The sequence below is a fragment of the Sorex fumeus genome, unplaced genomic scaffold, assembly GCF_029834395.1.
Source record: "Sorex fumeus unplaced genomic scaffold, SorFum_2.1 ptg000047l, whole genome shotgun sequence".
NCBI classification, from domain to species: domain Eukaryota; kingdom Metazoa; phylum Chordata; class Mammalia; order Eulipotyphla; family Soricidae; genus Sorex; species Sorex fumeus.
Window position 1 is genome coordinate 26607501 of NW_026606104.1, and position 14289 is coordinate 26621789.

Here is a 14289-nt window from a genome sequence, read left to right on the forward strand (position 1 = left end):
TTTATCTCTTTGTTATCTTCTAAGGACAATTTGGGGAGCAGTTTAGATTTTTCAGGATTTTGTTCATTCAACTTCCATACTTTGATTTTGTTTAAAGGATGATATTAAAGAATGTTGCCATATTGCTCTTAGCTTGTTATGTAAATGCTTAGAAAATTCTTTTTAAAAATTCAGCCACAATTTTTCTAAGTTGTCACAGGGCCCTTTCCCTTCCATGGTATTGATATATTTCTATTGCTTTAATTTTTTCCCATTAATTATATGATTATAATTAATCATATAATTAAGTTATGTGGAAGGGGGATTTTTAGACTTGGCTGAGTTCTATCATCTAAACTTGAACTCCTTTATTCCCGTATGTCAATTGTAAAAGTTAAAGATCATAATGTTTCAGTGATGTGCTTAAGGTAAAGGTAAAGGTAAAGGCCCTCCCGTTGATCGTCGATTTGCTCGAGCGGGCCCAGTAACGTCTCCATTGGAGACTTTGTTGTTACTGTGTCTGGCATATCGAATACTCTCGGTAGCTTGCCGGGCTCGCCGAGAGGGGCGGAGGAATCGAACTCGGGTCGGCCATGTTGGCCGCGTGTAAGGCGAACGCCCTACCCGCTGTGCTTAAAACATGGTTTATTAAAGAAGGTGATAGGGAAAGGTTATAGTTTGAATTTAAACCACTCTTTTATTTTGTAATTGACTATCGATATTCTATTCTAGAATTAGTGGAGGGAGGACTGTAGCACTGTAGCACTGTCCTCCCGTTGTTCATCTATTTGCTTGAGAAGGCACCAATAATGTCTCCATTGTGAGATGTGTTGTTACTGCTTTTGGCATATCAAATACATCACAGGGAGCTTGCCAGACAGTATATTTAAATATATGACTGAATAAGTATATCCTTTTAGTTTTGGGAACTCTCATATGGTCTAGCAGAGCTACATGTGATAAATTTTCAGAAAGTGAACTATAAAATCAAAACAATCTAAGAAGTTTTTATTAAAAATTAAGGATAGAATAACAAGGGCCTGAGAAAGTATATATATATATGTATATATATATATATATATATTATATCTAGAGTTTTGAATTTAGCAACCTGGGTTTTTTCCCTTACAGGTTTCTAGTGTGGTCAATGTGTCTGTGACACACTCAGATTTTTAGTATTTGTTTTAAATTTGCGAAATTTTGACTGGGACTTGCTTCAAGTAATTTCTTGGCCATGTGTCTGCACCATTACACCAAATCATATAAAAAACACCACTGTCCTCCCATTGTTCATCAATTTGCTTCAGCAGGCCCAGTAATGTCTCCATTTTGAGACTTGTTGTTACTGTGTTTGGCATATTGAATACATCACGGGGAGCTTGCCAGGCTTTGCCATGCGGGCGAGATACTCCTGGTACCTTGCCGGGCTCTCCGAGAGGGGTGGAAGAATCAAATCCGGCTCAGCAGGGCTGGCTGCGTGCAAGGCAAATGCCCTACCACTGTGCTATAGTGTAGCGGTTATCACATCTGCTTTACACGCAGAAGGTCCTGGGTTCAAGCTCCAGTGGAACCACACAGTGATTAAAAAACACCAAATCATATAAATTTGTTGGTTCTCCATTTCCTTATTAAAAAAAAAAAATATATATATATATATATATATATATATATTTGCTTTTGTTACATATCCAGCTGTGCTCAAGACTTACTCCTGGGCCTGTGCTCAGAAGTCATCAGGAAATCTCATGAGAAGCCAGAGATTGAACTTTGTTGTTCATTGTTATTGGGGGTTTGTTCTTGCGGAGACTAAAAAAAGAGTATCAAAAAAAAGATACACAGCACTATTGATAATAGGAACTCAATAGTTGCTACCTATATTTTATTACCATCAACATTATATTATTATAATATTATTGCTATTATCTGTCACTGTCCTCCCATTGCTTATTGATTTGCTCAAGCGGGCCCAGTAAGGTCTCCATTGTGAGACTTCTTGTTACTGTGTTAGGCATATCAAATACATCATGGGTAGCTAGCCAGACTTTGCTGTGCGGGTGAGATACTCTCAGTAGCTCGTCGGGCTCTCCGAGAGGGGTCGAGGAATCGAATCTAGGCCTACCAGGTCGGCCGCGTGCAAAGCAAATATCCTACCTGCTGTGCTATCCCTCCAGCCCCTATTGCCCAAACTGCTATTATATCATAGAAATATTCCAAAGTCTATCAGTAGAGAAGTTGTCACTAGAACTTAGGTTTCCTGAAAATATGCTTTGGTACATAAGTAACTTTGGTAAGTAATCCTAATATTTTGGTAATAAGTCAGTGAATATTTAATTCCTTGTAAGATTTTTTTACCCTTTTTACTTCTTTGTACATTGAAACAGTGGCATTTATTGCTTCTGAGGAAATACAGTCTATCTTGAGAATAGGATCTTTGTTCAATTTTCAAGTAAAAGTCAACTTCCTTGAAATTATTTTGTGTGGGGGGAAGAGAGAGTTTTTGTTTTGCATAGTGCTCATGGGCTGTTTCTGACTTTGTGCTGAGAAGTGACCCCTGATAGTTCTCAGGAGACCATAAGCAGTGGCAAGATAAGATCTAGATCAAGATGCAAGGCCAGTACCTTAACCCTGTACTATCTTTAGTCCTTTGAAATTTAGCTTTTTGAGAAGGTGAAAGCATCTAAATTCCAAAAGAATGTCTTTCCAGACCAAGAGGAAAATCTAGTATTTGAAATTAAAGTTTTCAATAAACTGTAATGTGGAAAGCATGGATGATATGATCTAAGAAAAATCTTGTCGAAAGGAAAATAGACAGAGGGGAGAATTCAGGAATGTGTGTGAGAGACAAGTGAGTGAGAGAGGGACAGTCCTTTTCACATAGTACAAGCTGAGAGAGAGGAGAAAAAAATGAAGTGGAGTAGTAACTCTTTGAAAAAGCAAGCATTAATTTCCTGAAATACTTTATCTATCTATTTATCTAGCTATCTAATTATTCTGGGAGATCTTCCAAATAGTGCTCATGTGGCCCAGGGATCTCACTTGTGATTCTCAGCCAACGTGACCAGCAGTTCAATGAAAGGGCCCAAAGCTGCAGTACTGTTCAGGCCCTGTGGGACTGGGGAGTAACAGAACAACTCCAAAGGTGCCAGGGGCCTTCAAGTCCATATCCAGTGATGCTGGGGGATAGGGGAGCCTCTGGGACAACACCTGTAGATGCTAGGGAGACAAAATGGGGCTGGGAATCAAACTTCAATTAAATTAGGTATGTGCTCTAATCTTTGTACTAACTTGGAGTCCCTAAAAGAGTTTATCCTAAATAAAATGTTTTCCCTTTATGTAGAAGAGCCTAGTTCATATTTAAATTTTTGTATTTTGAAATTTCCAAGCCAATAAAAAGTTAAAATATTTTGGCAATGAACTTATTTGTCTTTCACCAGTAGCATTTTCCTTATATTTCTATTATTTTTTGCCTAGTCAAGTGAAATCAAGTTAGAGATATCTTTGGGTTCATGACTGAATATTAGGTTGAACCTAAATATTATGTTGAACTTCATTAGATTGAAGTTATGATATTTAGTCATCTTTATATGTTAATTTAATAGTTATTATAATGGAAATTGCAATGTGAATGTCTAATTCTAATTTATTCTAAAATTATTAGCTTAATTGTTTTGAAAAAGGTATTCATAGTCTCTTGCTCTGCTTTAAATATCATTATAAATTGTATTGTATTCGATGTCTTATAATATATTACCATCTTTATCACTTTTAAGGTTCAAATTTTCACATATTATCTAGAGTATCAACTCTACAGATTTTTTTAAACGGGGAAAAACATTTAAATTCCAAAATTTCCTTCCTTCCTTCCTTCCTTCCTTCCTTCCTTCCTTCCTTCCTTCCTTCCTTCCTTCCGTCCTTCTATTTGGGCCACACTGAGCTGTGCTCAAGGTTTATTCTGGTGGGACTCAGGGATCATAACTATTGTAGCTCAGGGGAGGATATGCAGTTTTAGGAATGGGTTCCAAGTTGGCCATATGCAAGACAAGTGCCCTATCCTCAGTTCTATTTCTCTAGCTCTAAAGATATTTCTTCTTAGTGGACAACATTTAGGAATCAGGATCTTGGTGCCAGTTGTGTTCATTGCTATGGAGTTCATTGTTTTTAGGCCAAAAAACGTGCTCCAGAGACAACCTAAGTTTTATTGTGAAAACAAGTATAGTTGGGCTATGTAAGTCACTGTCACTGTCACTGTCACTGTCCTCCCATTGCTCATCGATTTGCTCGAGCGGGCCCAGTAACGTCTCCATTGGAGACTTTTTTGTTACTGTGTTTGGCATGTCAAATACGTCACAGGTAGCTTGCCAGGCTCTGCCGTGCGGGTGAGATACTCTCGGTAGCTTGCTGGGCTCTCCAAGAGGGGCGGAGGAATCGAACTCAGGTCGGCCATGTTGGCTGTGTGCAAGGCAAATGCCCTACCGCTATGCTATCACTCCAGCTATGTAAGTGAAAACTCATTTTTCTTTTCTTCTCCTCTTCCCTTTTTTGTTGTTGTGCTGATGTGGATTGGACATATAATTATGGTGCTTGTACACTGGATTGTGGTGCTTTCTTGGAGCCACATATTTTATTGCTGTGCATATTCAATACTCTGTCAGTTCTTTGGTTGTGGTGTCCATTCCCATTCTGGTTGGGGTCTCTCTGGGGATCACACATGTGCTTGATGCAGTCTGGGAAAGGTTTGCATTTTTGCATGGTGTTTGTTTGTCTTTTCACTGCATATATTAGCAGGAGTTGTACACTTAAGTCATGTACATATGATTGTAGTGTGCTGGAGATAGTAAGCTATGTTACAATGTTGGGTTTCCAAATAGCAGACCTATAAGGACTGTGGCAATTAACCACACTAACGTTAATTGGATTGGCACTTTTGATGTTTATCTGGGGTGGTCAGTTGAAGAGAATGAGATGAACAAACATATAGGAAGACAAACAAATACACAAGGACTGTCCAAACTTTAGTGGGCATCCATCATTGACCCCACAGGCCGGCCATTGATTCAATACACTATCACTTCCCTGCCCAGGCTCCCAACATGTGAGCCATTGTTGACAGAGTTATTAAGGACAGTTAGTAAGCACACCAACATTAAATAGGTCCATGAAGAGGAAAGGTTGAGGTATTTATCATAGACAAATCAGAAGGGACCCTTAAAATACAAAATCAAGAAAAATTTCTATTCTATTTTTACCAGTGTTGCCCTCCACATCTTAAAGGCTCTAAACAGTTTTATTCTCTTCCTCCCTGGGCTCAAATCTGCCCATTTTTATTCAAAACCTTAGATGTTTTGCCTAGGGAACTATCCTGGCCTTTGGTTTTTTGTTAGAGAGGAAGATCTCTCACAAGGGACCACAATCTGTATAGATCTGTATATGTTGGGGCACTTGGCATCACACCCCAGTCTTCATAATTAAAAGCAGAGACTTTTTGCTACTGAGCCATTACTTGTCTTGCACCATATCAATTTTTAATTAATGAATTAAAAAATTACCATCTTGAAATTAAAAAAACTACAACACTAATCCTGAACTCTTCCCTCCCTTCCTCCCTCTCTCCCTTCCTCCCTCCTTCCCTTTCTCTATCCCTTCCTCCCTTCCTTCTTTTCTTTCTTTCTTTCTATTTGGTTCTTGGGCCACACCTGGAACGCTTAAGGGTTACTCCTGGCTCTGCACTCAGAAATTACTCCTGGTGGGATTTGGGGGGCCTTATAGGATACCTGGGATTGAACCCAGTCTGCTATGTAGGTAAGCACCCTACCAGCTGTATGATCAATTCAGCCCTGAATTTCTTACTTTGAACTCGCTCTTTTCTCTGCTTAGAGTAGTGTTCACCATCCTTTCTGGTTGGCTTATTCCCACTTATCCTTTATATCTTTGAATATTACTTCCTCAGAAGAGAGTCCTTTGACATTCTTAATCTGAGCATTTAAGTATTTTACTCTATTGTTCTACAGACTTTCTAATAATTTATTTATTTGCTTATTTGTATGTTTCAGGATACCTGAATGGTTTTAAAATATCTTTTATTTATAATAGCATCTAGTAATAGGTCACTAAAACTAACTGGGCAGTAAACTAGGCAGAAATCATTTTACCAAAAAAGAAAAAAGAGGGAGGAAATAACAAATGCTGTTTTCTATGGAATACCTACAATTCAGTGTTATTCAGAGGAAATTTAATATAAATAGTTCATCATACTAGAAGAAATTCAGTCATAAGTTTGGAATCTACTCAAACTTTACGTGCAGTGGCACAATATTCTGCTAATGCTATTGGTTTATGTTTATCTACTATTTGTCTAATACTGACAATTAGAAAGGGAGCCATGCAACAGGTACAGGTATTTGGAACAATGTTTAGAATTTCAGAGTCAGACAGCATTTCATTACTCTTCACACCACTGATTCTCTATGTACCTGGGCTTTCTCTTCTACAGTAAAATGATTTTTGACATTGAGGATCTTATAATTCTCCTTAGGAGCTTCCCCTTTGATCATATTGGCAACAGCCCTGAATGTAACATTGAGCAAATCTTTGATATCTAAAGAGTTTGAAGCTAGAATAAATTCAAAAAGTGTTCCTTATTTAACTTTTTGAAGTTCTTGGTCCCAAACAGTAATAATTTACTTTTAAAAAAAAATCATCTTCACCAAGAGCATCCTTGTGGGAGGAGCAGCACTTAATGATCCTTTATAATATTTCTGCATTAGCAATTTGCAGAGAATTGGGTCATAAACTCCTTCACCTTTCATTCACAAATTATCCAACAACATGGTTAAAAATAATGGAAGTCCTAAGCGATACTCAGGAACACCCACCCTTACTTCACCTCCAGAGTTACTCAGTCAACACACCTATGGTTCAACGTGAGGGACAGAGGTTGCTCAGGACTTGTGGTGCCAGGGACTACCAGAGGGTCCACCAAAGCCAAACAATGTTTGGGGGGATGGAAACTGGGATTCATGGAATTCCAGGCCCCCTAAATATGGTCTTGATGGCTAGTGATTGTTCAACAATTTTCTTACAGTTTCAAATTTCTCTCCTTCAACTTAATTGAAGGTGTGGTATTTGGTCTCAAAGAGACAGTGGGCCAGAATTTAATGAGAAGAAGTACAAAACAGTAAAATAAGGCCATTAGGAAGAGTTTGTAGTTATCTATTTATTTGATTAATTCTGTCTCTCTGTGTTATTTTTTCATTTTATATTATATGTTTCTGAATGTTTTTAAAAAATCGTTTTATTTATAATAGCATCTAGTAGTAGGTCACTAAAACTAACTGGATGTTTGTTATTGGTATATAGAACAATTTAATACTGTCAGTGTATCAGTGTCATCTCATTGTTCATTGGTTTGCTCGAACGGGCGCCAGTAACGCCTCCATTTGTCCTAGCCCTGAGATTTTAGCAGCCTCACCTTCCTCGTCCTTCCCAATGGTGCCATATTGGAGGCTCTTTCAGGGTCAGGGGAATGAGACCTATTATTGTTACTGTTTTTGGTATATCGAATTTGCCACGGGGAGCTTGCCAGGCTCTGCCATGACAATTTAATACATACTTATTAATTATATGGATAGAATAAATACAAATAGCAAAAAAAATGGAAAATATACTAAGGTCCATTATAAAAAATAACTCAGAGACATTTCATTATTTTTTACACCATTTATTTTGCATGTATATTTCTGACTTTTTAAAGAGGGAATAGGTTGGTAAACTAATCTGAATAGAGCAGAAAACAAAGTTATAAATAGGAATTATAATGAAGAGAATTAATGAGCATAGTTTTTGGAAAAATCAAGTTACTAATGGAAGTTAGCAGAGGTCAGATTGAACGGTAAATTGAATAAGCCAACTGAAATATATATCCTAGAAAAAATTTAAGTTTAACTGTCAATCAGACTTAGCTTGTGATTTTTCTGTAATGTCTGACTATACTTTCATTCATCTCTGCCTTTATCCAGTTATGTCTCTGCTTCGAAGGAGAATTTTTGAGTAATTTGGCCTGACGAGATAGTATAATGGGTAAGACGCTTGCCTTGCACACAAGCTGCCTGAGTAAGATCCCTGGTCCCTCATAGAGCCAAGAATATTCTCTGAGCACTACCACATGTGTGGTTCCAAAACAAAAACAAACAGAAAAAGAATTTCTGAGTAATTTGATTAAAGTCCTTGCTTTAGGGTTTTCTGGTTCTCTCAAATGCCTTCTTTTTTTCTCTTGAATTTCTGTAGCATAGAACTATTATAGTCATATCCTTTATTATGGGTGTGAAAAAATTATTGCTAACTAACTCCCAAAATTTCAAGGGGCAGAGTTACAGATATTAAATAACAATTGGCAAATTGAACAAATTAACAAATTTTCTTCTGCATGGATTTTTCACAGTATTTTCAGTGTAGTGATGTTAGTATCATGGATAAGGCAGATTATTCAATATGAATGAGAAATTTGTTATAAAGATAAACAAAATGTTCATGGGGTTTTATCCAAAAATTTTAGGTTTTGTCTAGAATTTACATATGTCTCTAAATAATGTCTTTGTATTTCATGTCTTTCTGTACAAATCAAATATGCCTAAGTAAAATTATGTTTCTTGAAGTTAGGGTTGCCAATCTAAGAATCAAAACGGAGTAAAATAACAAAGATCCTATGAGCACTAAAATTCAGGTGAAATCTTACCACACTGAAATGCATCAGCCTTGTTATCAGAGAGAAGGGGAGAAGTGTGATTTAAGGCCTCATGTTTCCATATTGGTATGTGGGAATGGTTAAGAATCCTGACTCTCAGAAACAAAGGGACAGGAATTGAAAGATTGCACTCATCTGTGGAATATAAAGTAACAGAATGGGAGACTAACACCCAAGAGTAGTAGAGATAAGGACCAGGAGGTTTGCTCCACGGCTTGGAAATCAGCCTCACATGCTGGGGGGAAAGGCAGCTCAGATAGAGAAGGGAATGCCAAGTGAAGGATGTTGGGAGGACCCATTCAGGTTGAAGATGTGTGCCAAAAGTAGACTGTAGACCAAACACAATGGCTGCTCAATACGTCTACAGCAAACCACAACACCCAAAAGTATAGTGAACAAAAGGGAATGCCCTGCCGCTGAGGCAGGGTAGGGTGGTGGGGGATGGGGTGAGGGTGGTGGAAGGGATGTTGGGAACATTGGTGGAGGAGAATTGGCACTGGTGGAAGGATGGGTAAATGATCATTGTATGACTGTAATGCAAACACGAAAGTTCGTAAGTTTGTAACTGTACCTCATGGTGATTCACTAATAAAAAATAAAAATAATAATAATTAAAAAAAGAATCCTGACTAAGTTTCCTTCTCTTTTACATATTATTTATGTATGTATGTGTTCTAAGAATATGAAGATACACACACATACACACATATATAATTTTATTAAGGCACCATGATTTACAAAGTTATTTATATTTGGAATTTAAATTTCCTATGTTCCAGCACCAGTCCCACCACCAGTGTCTTTTTTCATCCATCAAGGTTCCCAGGTCCTCTAGTCCCCCTTTCCAATCCCCAGCTTGCCATCTTGACAGGTTCATTTTTACTTTAGTTGTTTAAACTTGACTCTCTTGTTTTCAGTGTTGCTGACTCTGATTTGAATATTTCACTGTATCATTCCTTTATACCATCCTGTACTTGGATTTCCTTGACCCCTACGCCCCATTGTTTCCTGTCTATTTCTTCATTCCTTTTTCACCTAGGAAAATATTTTAATGCACTTATTAGGCTTTTAAAAATATTTTTTACTAAAACACAAAGCCAAAAAATACCAAAGTTGAAGTTACTGTGCAATTAGGTTAATGTGTATACTTAAGATTTGCTTTGTCCAAACTGGATATCTTTCTTCAAAACTATTATTGTTAAAAAGTCCAGTGATATAGTATAAGGGTTTAGATGTTTGTCTTACATGCAACTGACTGTGGTTGGCATCTTGACATCATATATGGTCCCCCAACCTCTTAGGACTAACCTTGTACAAAGATCCAGGTGTAGGTCCTGAGAACAACCTGGTTTGATGCCCCCTCCCAAATTAGTATTAGAAATGTATTTCCTTATGATACAACATCCTGGATGATGGGCTGGAGCGATAGCACAGCGGTAGGGTGTTTGCCTTGCACGCAGCCAACATGGCCGACCCGAGTTCGATTACTCCGCCCCTCTCGGAGAGCCCGGCAAGCTACCGAGAGTATCTTACCCACACAGCAGAGCCTGGCAAGCTCCCCGTGACGTATTCGATATGCCAGACACAGTAACAACAAAGTCTCCAATGGAGACGTTACTGGGCCCACTCGAGCAAATCGATGATCAACGGGAGGGCCTTTACTTTTTACTTTTGCTTTACAACATCCTAAAATATACATAGCCATGTGAAAAAGTATATTCCTTCTATCTTAAAATTAAATCTGTGTAGTCTTATTATTTAAAAAATATTCCCTTTTGTTCACTTTTTTTTTTCTTTTTTAGATTAGTCACAGATTTTGCAGGTTTTTAAAATCTAAAGTGAGTGGGATGTGGCTTGGGGTTAGAGTACTTGCCTCACATACTATGGGCCATGAATTTAAACCCTGGTGTTGCCCCTTGTACTGAGTGAGATTTCTGACAGTGACAGTGTGGCCCCTAATCACACATCAGTGAGAACAAAGAAAAAGTAAGGAAGGAAAACCATAAGTGAACATGAACATTGAAAAAAAAAAACTAAGCTGGATGGTGGGACAGATAGCTCAAAGACCTGGCTTTGCATGTTGGATTCTAGGGTTTGTATGGCTCCTTAAGTACTGCTGGGAACAACCTCCAACTCTCTAGCATGGAACCAGTAGTAGTACCTGAACATCATTGGATATCACTCCCCAACAAAAATGAAAGCCCAACCAAATAAGCAAAAGACCCAAATCCTACGCAGAAGTGAATGTTACGATTATTTTGAGGAAAAAAATTTAAGTACTAGATATTTTTTTAATAGTGGGACAAGTTTGGATTCTTTTGACATCATTTAGTATTAGCATAGTTAAAATCATTGCTTTTGGTTTTCCTTTTTCTTTATTCCAAATTACAATAGTTAATTTGTGAATTGGCATTCAACATAAAATATTCTATCCAAAAGTACTCTTTGGAGGGTTATATTTTCAACCTTTTTACTGAAGTTGTTATAGCATCCAATTAATTATGCTTCATGTAGTATGAATTACATTTTCATTTTATTCTTTAGTGTAATTTGTAATGCAAGGTCATTTTACTTATATCCCACTTTATGCTTTAACAAGAGGAACATGTACTGCTTTTTATCAATTCTCATTTTTTTTTTACTATATGCGTAGTCTTAACATGGCTAAAACAAATGGTAACTACATATAGCTAAGCTTATTTTAGATTTTGGATAGTTTTGGAAAGGATTCATTCTGAACCTTTCTGTAAGGTAAATAGAGATAATGGCACTTTTGTTTTTGCCATCACCTTTATCATAATCATTATCATTATGATACTTTGTAATCATTATTATAATCATCAAACAGAATATTTCCTCATACTCCAGAGAGTCACATCTGGCTTAAGTTATTTTTTTTTATTTACTGTACACATTCATCTTAATGGCTCCAAGAAAAGCCAGAAATTTTAGAAAAAAAATTTCTCTTTTCAAGTCATTATTTGAGTGATGGATGCAAAAACTTGATAATTTTTAATTCTCAGAGCATGTATACACCATCAGAATCAGAATTTATGATTCAATTTCATCCATTCTGTCTGCATTTTTTAAAATAATGTTTGTATCATGTATTTCTTCCCATGATTGATTCCGAAAGATATTTTGTTTTTAGTCCTTAAGTAAAAATTTGCAATATGATCCACTCAAGAAATAATTGTGTTAGAAATTCAGGGTTTGGGTTTGGGTAGCTGTGATCATAGTACTCCTGGATCTGTCTCCTTCTCTCTTCAGTGGGAGTGAATAAAACTCTTCAGATGCTCTTTTTGCAAAAGTTGTAAACCTCAGTTGATAACATGCATGCGAAAATACTTTCAAATCCTACAGAATAAAATATTTTAACCACCCACCATCACAAAAAGAACCAGACATAATTTGTTAACTAATAAGTTGAGTTTCTTTTTCAGGAAAAGGTTGGCACCATGGCATGAATAAATAGTAGAAGGGAAAATTTCTTTGGTCTAAAGTGGAACAATTACACTTCAGAGCTGGTATCATGGGGATAATTTGGTATTGTGTTAGAAGAGCTTCAGAGAAGTACTGGAAATGCTCACAAGATAGTATGTCTCATCCACCTTATTTGTCTACAAAATAAATATAAAAGATAGGACACATCCTTTGAACTTAGAGACTTCTCGGGAACAAATGAAATAAAGTATGTGCTAGTATAGTATGCACTGCAAGATATTCTACTGTAGTCAATAATTAGTACTTAGTGATGAAATAAGAACATATGAAGCTTAAGAATATTTAAATACATGCACAATGACTTTAGAGTTTGAAGAGATGTCTGTGTAATTTTGAATGGAACCAGAGACATTTTCTAGAAAAGAAATGTTGACCGAGTTTCATTTCAGATGATAAGACTGAAAATGGGGCTGTTTTGTTCACTAGAATAAGCCTGATGTACTCCTCTGCTGGGAGAAATTGGGCAATTCAAGTGTTCTTCAGATAATCTGAGTCCACAACTATATTATATAAAGCTGATTTCAGAGGGCCCAAATCACATGATTATTTTGTAAATGAAAAAAATCTCAGGACATTTATTACAGAGGAGAGGAATTTTTGAAGTAGCTCACAAACCAGAAAACAGAACAAAGGAATATGACATGCCTTGTGCAAGTTATCAGGGGCTGGAAGGTGACGGCCAACTCAAAACCAAGCATCCATGTGGTCCATGTGGTCTGAGGCACCATATGGATGCTGGAGCAGCTTCTAATATGGTACAGAGTTGAATCACTGGTTGGATCACTGGTTGGGAGGGTAGGAAGAGGAAAGAGGTGTTAGTAAGATCTGAGTGAATTAGGTTAGGGGGACGCCTCAGGTCTAATGCAGGAAGAATTGATCTCACACCCATGGGTTGTGATGGAGCACAGTGTTAATCCCCTCCCGACCTAACCCCCTTGCCCTCCTTGGACGCGTCTGAAGCTTTTGCTTGCAGACCTGGGGCACTGGACGGCTGTTTCTCGGATCAGCACCCCAGAGAAGGACAGCTCCCTCTGGGGTGAAGCACTTTACAAATCTATCTCTGCCCCGCCCGAAATCAGCAGCTGGTCCCCCGGGACAGAGGCTCTACCCACCCGCTATCTTCTCCGACCCCAAGAGGGTTTAGCTCGCACCTCTCTCACCACATCGCTCAAGGACCTCAAGGAGGGTCCGAGTCCACTCGCAAGAAAGTGGCTTAGGGCCTGAACTAGGTCAACTCTTCCAAAGTGAACTGCCTCCGCGATTGAAGCTCTGCTTTCCTCCGCACTACCTCGACTCCCCACTTCTTACCTCTTCCCTTCCTCGAGAGCTGGGGTGGGGGCAGATGTCGCACCCCGCCCGCCTGGATGGGATTGGGGTTCTGTAACCCTGGAGGAGGTTTTTTATGGTGGGGGCGGGGAGGACAGCGGTGGGTCCGGACGGGAGTTCTTATTGGCCTCGGACACAGGTGCTGGCCGCGGGGGGTCCCTCAGAACCCACCCCACCCCCGGCCCCTCCTCTCACATAGCGTCCTGCAGCCGGGAAGGGAACTTCGGGGACCCGGAGCAGGTTAAGGGGAGGCACTATGAGGACTGCACCGCACCCCGGCTGCCTGGTTACCCCCTCCCTGGCCCTAGATGACTCCGGGCTCTGGCCAGCAGCGCCCCGCAGCGCCCCGCACCACCGCCGCCGCCGCCGCCTTCTCCAGCAGGGGCGGCCGGACCCGGGCGCCACCACTGGTGGGATCGGAACCCGCGGCTCGGATGGGACAGCGGGGGGAGGGGTGGAGGGAGGAGGGTGTGTACGGGGTGGGTGATAGGGGTGGAAAGCGGGAGGTCAGCGCTGGGCGGGCGCTTGGGGGACCCCACGCCGCCCCCTCCAGGTCTAGGCGCCGCACAGCATCCTCAGTCCGCCTCCAGCGCCGTCCCCGCGGCTCGGGCGGCGCGAGCGCGAGCGCCAGAGGCTCACGGAGCGGCGCGGCCCCGAGCCCACCGCCGCCGCCTGGCACATGCCTTCGCGGCAACAAAGAGGCGGCTGAACCGAGCGCGGTGGTCCGAGCTCGCCGGGAA

The 14289-nt window shown here is 39.6% G+C and overlaps 1 non-coding gene across 1 annotated transcript; it reads left to right on the top strand.

Annotated features, from left to right (window-relative positions):
- Nucleotides 1-1482: 1482 nt before the first annotated feature.
- Nucleotides 1483-1552, top strand: TRNAV-UAC (transfer RNA valine (anticodon UAC)). The gene has a single exon. It is a non-coding gene; the product is annotated as a tRNA-Val (tRNA).
- The last annotated feature ends 12737 nt before the right edge of the window (nucleotides 1553-14289 follow it).